The sequence below is a fragment of the Arachis ipaensis genome, chromosome B05 (assembly GCF_000816755.2).
Source record: "Arachis ipaensis cultivar K30076 chromosome B05, Araip1.1, whole genome shotgun sequence".
Classification (NCBI taxonomy): Eukaryota; Viridiplantae; Streptophyta; class Magnoliopsida; order Fabales; family Fabaceae; genus Arachis; species Arachis ipaensis.
The window spans coordinates 95,836,115-95,847,197 of record NC_029789.2 but is presented as its reverse complement, the minus strand read 5'-3'; the positions used below and the strand labels follow the sequence as shown (position 1 = coordinate 95,847,197).

General features: G+C 35.2%; 1 long non-coding RNA gene across 1 annotated transcript in view; it reads left to right on the top strand.

Moving 5' to 3' along the window:
- LOC110272224 overlaps positions 687-11,083 on the top strand; it is a 26,420-nt gene continuing 16,023 nt past the window's right edge. Inside the window, exon 1 of the long non-coding RNA XR_002363270.1 lies at positions 687-1,017. This is a non-coding gene — a long non-coding RNA (uncharacterized LOC110272224). The remainder of the gene's footprint in view (positions 1,018-11,083) is intronic.

The following is an 11,083-nucleotide window of genomic DNA, read 5'->3' as shown; positions in this document are numbered from 1 at the left end:
GTGATGAGTCTATTCTTTAATACGAATATAGTTAAATTGAACAAGAAGCACATTATTTAGATTTTCTTTATTTAAGAAAAATAAATGTATTCTCGTTGCTGTGTGAATGAATGCTTATGTTGTGTTTGATAAATGTGATGTAAATTTTGATAATGATAGTGTTTGTTGATGGAAACCAAGCGTATGAGAATATCTTCATATATGTGAGTGCTATTTCTTCTATTTCCCGCTTCAGTTTGTAAATTATAGCTTAACTCTTTCAAATCGCTGCATGCTTAGTTATACTCTGCTTTTGCTTTTGCTCAATAGGTAGGAATTTTGTTTTTCTTCTATTTTTCAAAATTAATTCAGTATCATTTTAAAATCGATTACGTATTTTAAGCAATAATTCAAAAGATAAGGTAAAATCACATGAGTATTGAGTGTTTGATCCTAATATATGGAATTTGGCTTGCTTTTCTATGGTTGATTCTGATTTTGGTGATTTTTTTCTTTTTCGTTATTATTATTATTATTATTATTATTATTACTAGAAGCTTGATTGCCACACTGCTAATCTGCTCCCATTGAAGCTGCAGTTTTAAATTTTTGTAGATATTGTTATCATTAGACATTAAATTTCATGTTTTGAAAATTTGATAGATAGGAGTAGTTTTGTTGGAGATAAAAATGAGATGTATAGTTATTATACTAAATGTATTTATGGACTTGAGAAAAGATTTAATACAATTAACAGAGACCAAAAGGTAGTTATTGAACCCAATTCTCTTTCTTATATGTAATATATTTATATGTATATGGATATATAATAAAAATTATTATTAATATGCATATTTGAGGTTGATGGTGATGTGTCTTTGGCTTGATTCTCCCACCCTCTCTTTTGGCTAGATTTTTTTAAAGTAAGGTTCAATGTGATTTGCTTGTCTGTTTCTTTTTTTAGGTGTTAAAGTTAGGAAGCAAGTTGTGTTAGATGGTCCGGTTAGTTGTGGAAAGATAATTGCACTTGAAATGCTTGTGCATTGGGCTAGGGAAGAAGGTTGGCTGGTTTTCTATGTCCCTAGAGGCAAGGCATAGACTCATGGAGGGTTTTTCTATGGGCACCCGCTAATTGATCTGTGGGATACTCCTATACAGGCTGAAAAGGTCCTCAAGGCAAGTATTCTAATTTCTTTCTTTTAAAATTGAATAATATTCCCGAGGTACTCTTCAATGGAAATTCCATTTGTTAATATGTTAAAACAAAGGAAAAAGAAAGAAATAGCATGTGTATTTTATTGACTAGTATATTAACAAATCAACAATAGATCAATTTACAAATGGCTTTACCAAATTGAATTTAAGACTCTGTTGTGATTGAATTTGTTTGATTGCCATGTATAGCGGTGACCACACAGTAAAGATAATTGATTGTGAAACTGGAAGTTGCGTAAAGGTGCTAGTTGGTTGATGTACAAAAATTATCGGTCTAGAATTTCTCAAAGGATTTTTATTGCAAGCATAGTCCTAACCAACAAATTATCCTCAATCAAAGTTTAAAAGGTTGTCACAAGTACAAACCCCAATAAAAATAAATTGAAGTATTCAAATCTCAGGACGTCTCTCAAGGAATTGCAAGCGGGTGCTCAATTATTGGCTATAAAATATTTTGGGGTTTTTGTAATAAGAGACAAAAAATGTAAATAGTAAGAAAGTAACTGACAATTAACTAATAAAGGCAAATAAATTCAAATAGTCAAAAAAGTCTTGGCAAGGGTTGATGGTTAATGATCTCTATCCTTGTTACCAACCATAATATGATAATTACAAAGATCAATCCCATTTTATCATCCTCTAACAATTGAAGGAAAGTCAAATGAGCTTCATTAATCCTACCCCATGAGTCCTAGCCACTCACTAATTGAATTAGTGAAGACTAGTGTCAATGGACACCAATTATCAATCACTTGGACATTGGTGACTCAAGATCACCCAAGTTACCAACCCTAGCCAAGAGGAGGAAAATCTAACTCCTAACTAAAAGAAACATTTCATCAAACACCAAAAATGAAATAAAAAATATCATAAAATGCAAGAATTCAATAGAAAGACATTAACAATAGCAACTAAGGTAAACATAGAAAGACATGAAAACATAAAATTGTATTAAAAGAAAATTAAGAATAACAAAAGAATTCATAAACTAATTTGGTAAAATAAAGAAATTAACAAGAGAAGTAAATGGACTAAAGTACTAGAACAAATAAAGGTAAAGGAAAACTAAATTGAAGGAAGATTCAGATCTAGATCTGAAAAAAATCAAAATAAGAACCCTAAAACCTAGAGAGAGAATAGAGCTTCTCTCTCTAGAATTTTATATCTAAAACATGATGAAAACTCAATTATGACTACTTGAATCATCCCCCTTCAATCCTTGGGTTCAAAAGCATCAGAAATTAGTTGAATTTGGGCCTCCTTGAGCTCAGAAATTGCCCCCAGCGTATTCACTTTAATGAGGTCACGTGATCAACATCATGCGTGCGTGTGGTTGATGTGTGCGCGTCGCTTGAAAAAATTCCATCTCACGCGTTCGCATGGGTGACGCGTGCGCGTGGCCTTGAATCCACCAAATCCTCATTTCTTCATGAATTCTCCACCTTGCATGCTTTTCTCTTCACTTTCTTGATCCATTCCTTGCCCTTTTAATCCTGAAATCACTAACAAACATATCAAGGCATCAAGTGGAATCAAAAGTGAATTAAATTTGATCAATTAAAGGCCTAAAAAGCATGTTTTTAACCATTAAGCATAATTAGGAGAAATTCATGAAACCATGCTATTTAAGTGAATAAATGGGAGAAAAGTTGACAAAATCTACCAAATTCAGTATAAAATAAACCATAAAATTGTGGTTTATCAACCTCACCACACTTAAACCTTAGCATGTCTTCATGTTAAACTCAATAAGACAAGAAGGGATAATCAATTTATTCAATGCAAATTATCTAAATGCAATCTATCTACATGCAATACATGCAACTACTTGGTCAAAATAAATCAATTTCCAAGAATACATATATAAACACACGGGCTAAAGTAATCAAAATCGAATCAAATCCACAATTGAATTGAGCTATTGAACAGAATTTTAAACTTGCAAGATAAGAGATAGTAACCGGTGAAAACATGCAATTGAGCAATTGAACCCTCACCGGATGTGTATCTGCTCTAGTCGCTCAAGTGTATAGGATAGGGTAATGGGGCTAGGGTCAAGGTAAGGATATATATGGTTAAGTGAGGTTGAAATTTGAACCTTTGATTAACCTAAGCTCTCACCAAACACATATAACAACCTATACAATTCTAATACAACACCTAGCTACCCATGATTCACTTTTTCACACACTCATGCATTCTCATTTTTTATTCACATCCCATATGCATTGTTTATTATTGACCTTTCCTTGGGGTATTTTGTCCCATTTTTATTGCTTTCTTTTTCTTTTCCTTTCTTTATTATTATTTTTTATTTTTTTTCATTTTTTTCTTTTATTTTTCTTTTGTTTTTCTCTTTTTCTTTTGATGAATTATATACAAAGGTACCAATGCATATGGTTTAAACATTTAATGCATGAGTATGTACCCAATTCCCAAGTTCTCAACAAAAATATAAAAACATACTTTTATCCCAACCAATATTCCCAAACCTCCCCACACTTGAATGATACACACTCTCACTAGTCTAAGCTAATAAAAGATCCAAATAAGGACATTTATTCTTTTCCGCTTTAAGGCTAGTTATGTGCTAAAATTAAGAACAAAAGGGATTAACATAGGCTCAAAATTGGTTAACAATGGTAGATAAAAGGTGGGATACTTGGGTAAGTGAGCTCAATGAAATGATGGCCTCAATCATGTAAATGCATTCATACACCAAATAATGGACATAAAGAATCAAACAAATCAAAGATTACAATCATAGAAACAGAACAATACACACAGGAATGAAAATAGTGATTAATATGATGTAACTGTACAATTAGGCTCAAAACTCACATGCTTATGTATTCTTAGCTCAAAAACATGTTTCACAATGTATAGTTAAAGCAAGTTCAATGAAAATTTTTTTTTACTCAAATCAATTAGGATGTCAATGCCCTATAGATAAATTTCTTGGAAAATTTCATTATTTTAACTAAGCTTATTATATATATATATATGCAAACCAAGAAAATGCAACTAAAAATTCTAAAAGACCTAAAAAATAACAGAAAAAATTAAATTGCAAAAGTGTTTGGATTAGAAATTTGTCACCCAAAAATTGTCGATCGGTCGGACGACCTCCCTACACTTAAAAGTTTGGACCATTCTCAGTGTATTCAAAGATGAGCAAGGGGGTACGGTGACTTTCCGGATTGCCACCTTCAGCTAGTGGATCAACCGGTTGCTGCATGTTCTTTCTTCCGCTTCCTTTTTCCCTTATAGCGAGTCATCTATAAAAAATAGAAAATATCACAGTAAGATGAGTGAATGCAAAGGTAAGGGAGCATCCATTGTTGGAATGAGGTGATGATCACTAAAATAAAGTGAAGTAATAAGTGTGTGACATTGATGAAAACAAGTGTGTGAATTCTAGTTTGCACGCGGTTTAGAACACACACACACACTAGCACTTAAAAGCTATGTCACAACTACACAAAAGAATCATGTACTTCACCTATTCTAGTGTGCTTGAGATACTTCAAAGAAAACTTGTAGGTTAAGACAAATGAACAAGTAATAAAGAAGCATGCAAGTACTCAAGCAAGTACTCAAGCAAGAATCAAGCAATTGTAAAATGGATAATGAATGAACATTGATTAATGTGCAAGGAAACTTAATGAACAAAACGAAATATGAAACTCACACATCAATCAATGACACACCTTGAATTTTGCTTACATCACCTAATTGACATAAAGTGGGACACATGGATGCTATGCAACTTATTAAAAGAGAGATATAAGTTGAAAATCAATCACATAGCAAGCATGGTCCAGATGACTGATGAGGGAAAAACGATTCCATACAAACTCACCAGCAAGTATACCGGATCGCATCAAGTAGTAAAACTCACTTAGAGTGAGATCAATCTCACGAGGATTGATGGATCAAGCAACTTTAGTGAGGTGATTAGTCTAGTTAAGCTAACAGTGATGAATTGAGTGGAATTGAGCTAACAGAATGTAAATTGCAATGAATTTAAAGTGCAGAATGTAAATTACAGAAACTTAAAATAGCAAGAAAAGTAAATTGCATCAAATGTAAAGGGGTTTGGGTGCAGGGAAATTAAAGAAAACAGCAATAACAGAGAGAAAGATTCATTAAGGATCGTCGCTCAAAGAACAGATGCAGAAAATGTAAATTGCATGAAAAGTAAACTTAGGTCAAAGCAAACTCAAATGTAAAATTTTAGAGGAGAAGAATTGCAGGAAATTGAAATTGCAATAAAAGTGAACTGAATTTAATACACTGAAATGTAAAAGTGCAGAAAGGTAAAAGTGTATCAAACTATGCTAAGCTCTCTGGAGTCTCTTATCCTCCAAGAGAGCTTTGGAGTCTCTATCCTCCAGCCTTCCATTCTACTCCTACTCCTATTCTCTGTGGAAGAACCCTTTGAAATGAAACTGATGCCTTTATATAGGCTTGCCTAAATTACAAATTGAAATGAAATTTAAAACAAATTACAATTATATGACAATCCTATTCTAGATGCTCCTTGTGCCTTTCCTTGAGTGATCTGAGTGGGCTTGTGATAAACCACTATTTTATGGTTTATTTTATGCTCAATTGAGTGGTTTTTATCAACTCTTTACCCACTTATTTATACTATTTGCATGGTTTTATATTTGCCTTCCTAATTATGTGCTTTGATTAAAAACATGTTTCCTGGGCCTTTAAATTGCTAATATTAATTCTCTCTTATTACCATTAGATGCCTTGATATGTGTGTTAAGTGATTCCAGAGATTACAGGGTAGGAATGGCTCAGAGGATGGAAAGGAAGCATGCAAAAGTGGAAGGAATACAAGAAGTTGGAGAAATTGCTAAGCTGTCCAGCCTGACATCTTCGCACTCAAACAGCTATAACTTTAGCTACAGAGGTCCAAACGACACGGTTCTAGTTGCGTTGGAAAGATAATGTCTGGGGCTTCGATTTGATCTATAATTTGCCATAGCTTCCCCGACGTTAGGCGACGCGAACACGTGAATGACGCCACCGCGTTGCATCTGCGAACTTCAATCCGCGCGGACGCGTGGACGACGCCTCTGCGTCACTTGCCCACGACCTGAACATAACAGAAATCGCAGGGAGCGATTTCTGGGCTGCTTTTGACCCAGTTTTCAACCCAGAACACACAGATTAGAGGCTATAAAGTGGGGGAATGCATCCATTCATAATTAGGCTTTTCATAATTCACTTTTCATAGGATTTAGATGTAGTTTTTAGAGAGAGAGGTTCTCTCCTCTCAGGATTAGGATTTAGGATTTCTCTTAGTTTTAGGAGTGCCTCTCAATCCCAGGCTCAATGTTCTTTTACTTTATATTTATCTCTTACTTTCAGATACTTTAATGTTTATATTAGTTATGTTGCCTATTTGGCTTATGCTACATTCATGTTATGATTTTCTTAATTAATATTATTTGAGGTATTTCAGATTTAAGATTGCTTTGCTTTATTTATATTGATGCTTTTAATTTAATTTAGAATTTTCCCTCTTGGCTTTGGTTGAGTCATTGGAGACACTTGAGTTATCAAACTCATTGTTGATTGAAAATTGGAATTCTTCAAGAATTAATTCGAGTTCCAATAACTCTAACTTTTCTCAAGAAAAGACTAGGATCTGAGGAATAAAAATTAATTCATCCACTTAACTTACCTTCATAGTTAGAGGTTAACAAAGTGGGAGAAAAATCCAATTCTCATCACAATTGATAAGGATAACCAGGATAGGACTTCCAGTTCTTATACCTTGCCAAGAGCTTTGTTATTTATTATTCTAACGACTTGTTATCTTACATTACTTGCTCCTTCTTTCCAAAACCCCCAATTTACAAGACTCATAACCAATAATAAGGACACCTCCCTGCAATTCCTTGAGAAGACGACCCGAGGTTTGAATACTTCGGTTATCAATTTATTTAGGGGTTTGTTACTTGTGACAACCAAAACGTTTGTATGAAAGGACTTTTGAAGGTTTAGAAACTATACTTGCAACGAGGATTTATCCACAAATTTCTAGACCACGCAAAAGTTCTCTCATCAAAATGGCGCCGTTACTGGGAAATTGCAAACGTGTGCCTTATTATTGGTTATTGTAAGTATTTGCTTTTTGCTTGTTTATTTGTTCTTATTTTTGTTTTTATTTTTGCTTTTTCGTAAATTAAGAGGTTATTGGTTTTTATTTAGTTCTTAAATTTTCTTTTCAAAAATTTGTTCTGTGTTCATCTTGATCTTCAAGTTGTTCTTCGTGTTCATCTTGACCTTCAAGTTGTTCTTAGTTGTTTTCTTCGTTTTGATCTAAAAATTTTAAGTTTGGTGTCATTTTATTGTTTTTCTCTTTCATCATTTAATTCAAAAATACCTTTTCTCTTTATTTTTATTGAATTTTCGAATTTTCCATAAAAAAAAGACAAAAAAAATTTCAGATTTTTATTTTAAAATTTTTATCTTATCTTATTTCAAATTTCAAATTTCAAATTTCAAAATTTAATTTTCAAATTTAAAATTTTAAATAACCTTTTAATTTAAATTTGTTTTTATTTTTAATTTTTATTTGTTACTATGAACTCTCACCCCTTTGGCTATGAGTCTGGTTACAATTATGTTGCAGGAAGAAGAAATTACAATGAGAACAGGCATCAAGGTTGGAACAATCAAAGATGGGAGGAGCCACAAGGATTTGATTAACCCTCATGGCAACAACCACCTCCAATGGACTATCAACAACCACCATCATATGCCTATGAACCTCCTCAACACAACTTTGAACCACCACACTCACAAGCCAACTACCACCATTCACCTTCATATGATCCTAACCCTCATCCACCATACCAACCACCTTATGAACCATATGAACCATATATAGAACCACCCCAATTCCAATCCAATTACTCCCAAGAACCACCACCTCCCTATGCATCATGTCCATATCCATCACCCCAAGCATCAACGGAGCAACTCAAGGAAACATGTGAAAAATTTAATGCCACACTTCATCAATTGAATCAAGCAATAAATCAATCAACTTCCCGACGTTCGGACACTCAAGGAACCCCCATGGCTTCATGTGGACAATCTAATGAAGAACGTAGCATGAAGGAGATACTAGAAACTCCAGTGGATAGTACGGAGCATGACTTTGTATTGAAACAAGTGGAGGAAGCTGTAATTATTGAAGAGGAAGAAGTGGTTGTAGACTTAAGAGATGCTGTACCTCCATGGAAAAGTCAAGACATAGAGCCTCCTTCCAAGACGGTTGCATTTGATGTTGAGGAGGGTGTACAACCTCCAAGGCATGTCATGGTTAAGGACTTGGAAGAGGTTGATCAAGAGATGCAGATTCAAGAAAAAGAAGCACAACCTCCCATGCCCTTGGTGAGCAATGAAGAAGAGATTGAACTGGAAGAAAGCTACCAAGAGGAAAAGGTTGATATTGAAGAAACTTGCAAAGAGGTGGAAGTTGTCAGAGAAGAGCACAAGGAAGTGGAGCTTGCAAATTCATTGGAAACCCCTCCCCCTAAGTTTCCATCATCTTTCACAACATTCAAGTGGGTAAAATTCATATCCCTTATCTTTCTAATTCCACTTGAATATGGGCGACTGGAGACAGATGGTCAACTTAGAGCTCTTTGTGGCATAAGGAATAAGAGGAAGATGGTCAGTGGTAAGAATTGTCCTGCAAGGTTCATTATGGTTGGAAGCTTTAAGTTTAAACGCAAAGGTTGGTATAACACTCAACTGAATAGGTCTAGGAAGTTGTTTGGCTGCTTTAGTGAGAATTCAAATTGCTTGCTACCCAGATGGAATCATGATGATCAACACAAAAACGGGTGTAAAAGCAAAGTTTGGGATCCTAGAGTCTGTTCTGACATTCAGCACACTGGAAGCCTGAGAACCTGTTTAAAACTGCTCAAGGGCTTTACGTGCCTTGTTTGGGACCCCGGAGGCCATTGGAATTACAAACATTGGTGGAGATTCCTGGATGAATACAAGCATAAGCCACCATAATAGGGAGCTCACCAAATGTCCAACTTAAGGACTTTAACTAAAAGTGCTAGGTGGAAGACAACCCACCATGGTATGATCGTTTCTTTTTTAATTTTATTTCATGTTGTTTGTTTTTATTTTATTTTAATTGAACCTGGAATTATTCATAGCATCTACATTAGCATTGCATACTGCATAATTGCATTAAAAAAAAAAACACGCACGTGACGCGGCAGCGTCGCTGACGCGTCCGCGTCACTAGTGCGTTGGGAAGAAAAGAATTGAACAGAGAGTCATGCAAGAGCGTGGCTAGAGGCGCGCCTTTAGCATAATTTGACCCACGCGACCGCGTCGCCGATGCGACCGCGTCATGTGGGAAAAATGCCTCCCACACGACCGCGTCACCCACGCGACTGCGTGGCCCTGTAAATCGACGTAAAAAGGGTGTATGGCCGAAAGTTGAGCTGGAATTGGGCTGGACTCGTGCTGGAAGTCCAAGCCCTCCCACGCGATCGCGTCACCCAATATTTGGCAATTAATGATTTTGAACAGAGAGTTGTGCGAGTGCGAGGCTGCCCTCGCGCCAGTGGCATAAAATGGGTCACGCGACCGCGTGACTGACGCGACCGGGTTAATCAGTTTAAGCGCAAGTCGCGCGACCGCATGCCCCACGCGATCGCGTCGCTTACGCCGCACAGCTTATCCTAATTTACCAAATATCTTATCTTTTCTTCTCCAAATCCTTATTTTTCTTATCTTTTCTTATTTCTTTCTCCTTCCTTTCTTATTTTCTTTGACTTATCATCTTTTTCACCTCCATTCTATTTTATTTAATTTATTTGCATACTTTTATCCATTACATTTTAATTTTGTGCATCTTTTTATTTTTTGTTCTAAATTTATTATTTTTTCATTGGTGTTACTTGTTCATATTCAACTGTTGTGTCTTTTCTGGTATTATTTTGGTACTCAGTGACTTGTTTTACACTATGGGATGATATTAATTATCTGCCAATGCCAATCTTTTATGATACTTGCACTTCACTTGCATTGACATGAACTTATATTGATATTTTTACCCACACACCTCCCCTTTGTTGCAAATTCTGCACCACTGGTATGCCATGGCTTCTATTATTTTCTCACGTACATGTTGAAGCTTCCATGTAATTGAGACCCTTATCATTTGGCATTAACCCACCCATACTTCATTTATTTTCTTATCTTTACTTCTGGGTATTACTGTTCTTCTTTTTCTCTTCTTTCAGGCTGGCCACCTAAGACGGAAAAAGGGAGAAACTTCTAAAAGGGGAGACAAACAAGTCCATCTGCACAATCCTTGAAGGAAAGCATCAGTTGGAACAACCCGTCCACCTGCACATCTCAGCATGCATCAAGGACGGTGCAATCTTTAAGTGTGGAGAGGTCGATACCGATCTCCATGGGTTAGTTACTCTTCTATCTCAACACCAATGGTTTATTTTTCTTGTTAGTTGTTGTATTTGCATATTTGATTGCATGTTTATTTGATTTTGTGCATATTTTACCACTTGGTTGAAGTAATATTTTTCTATTAAAACTTATTTGAAGTTATATTTGGAACATGGTTTTTGAGCCAAAGAACACAACCTGTGAGATTTTGAGCTTATTTACATGGTTACATTATTTAACCATAGATTTTTATTCTTGTGTGTTTTCTTCTCTATAATTGCAATCTTTGCTTTGTTCCATTCTATATGTCCATTATTTAGTGTATTTACATGCTTGCATATGATTGAGGCCATTATTTGTTATTACCTCACTTATCCCAAATAAGCCTACCTTTTACATCACCCTTGTTAGCCACTTTAAA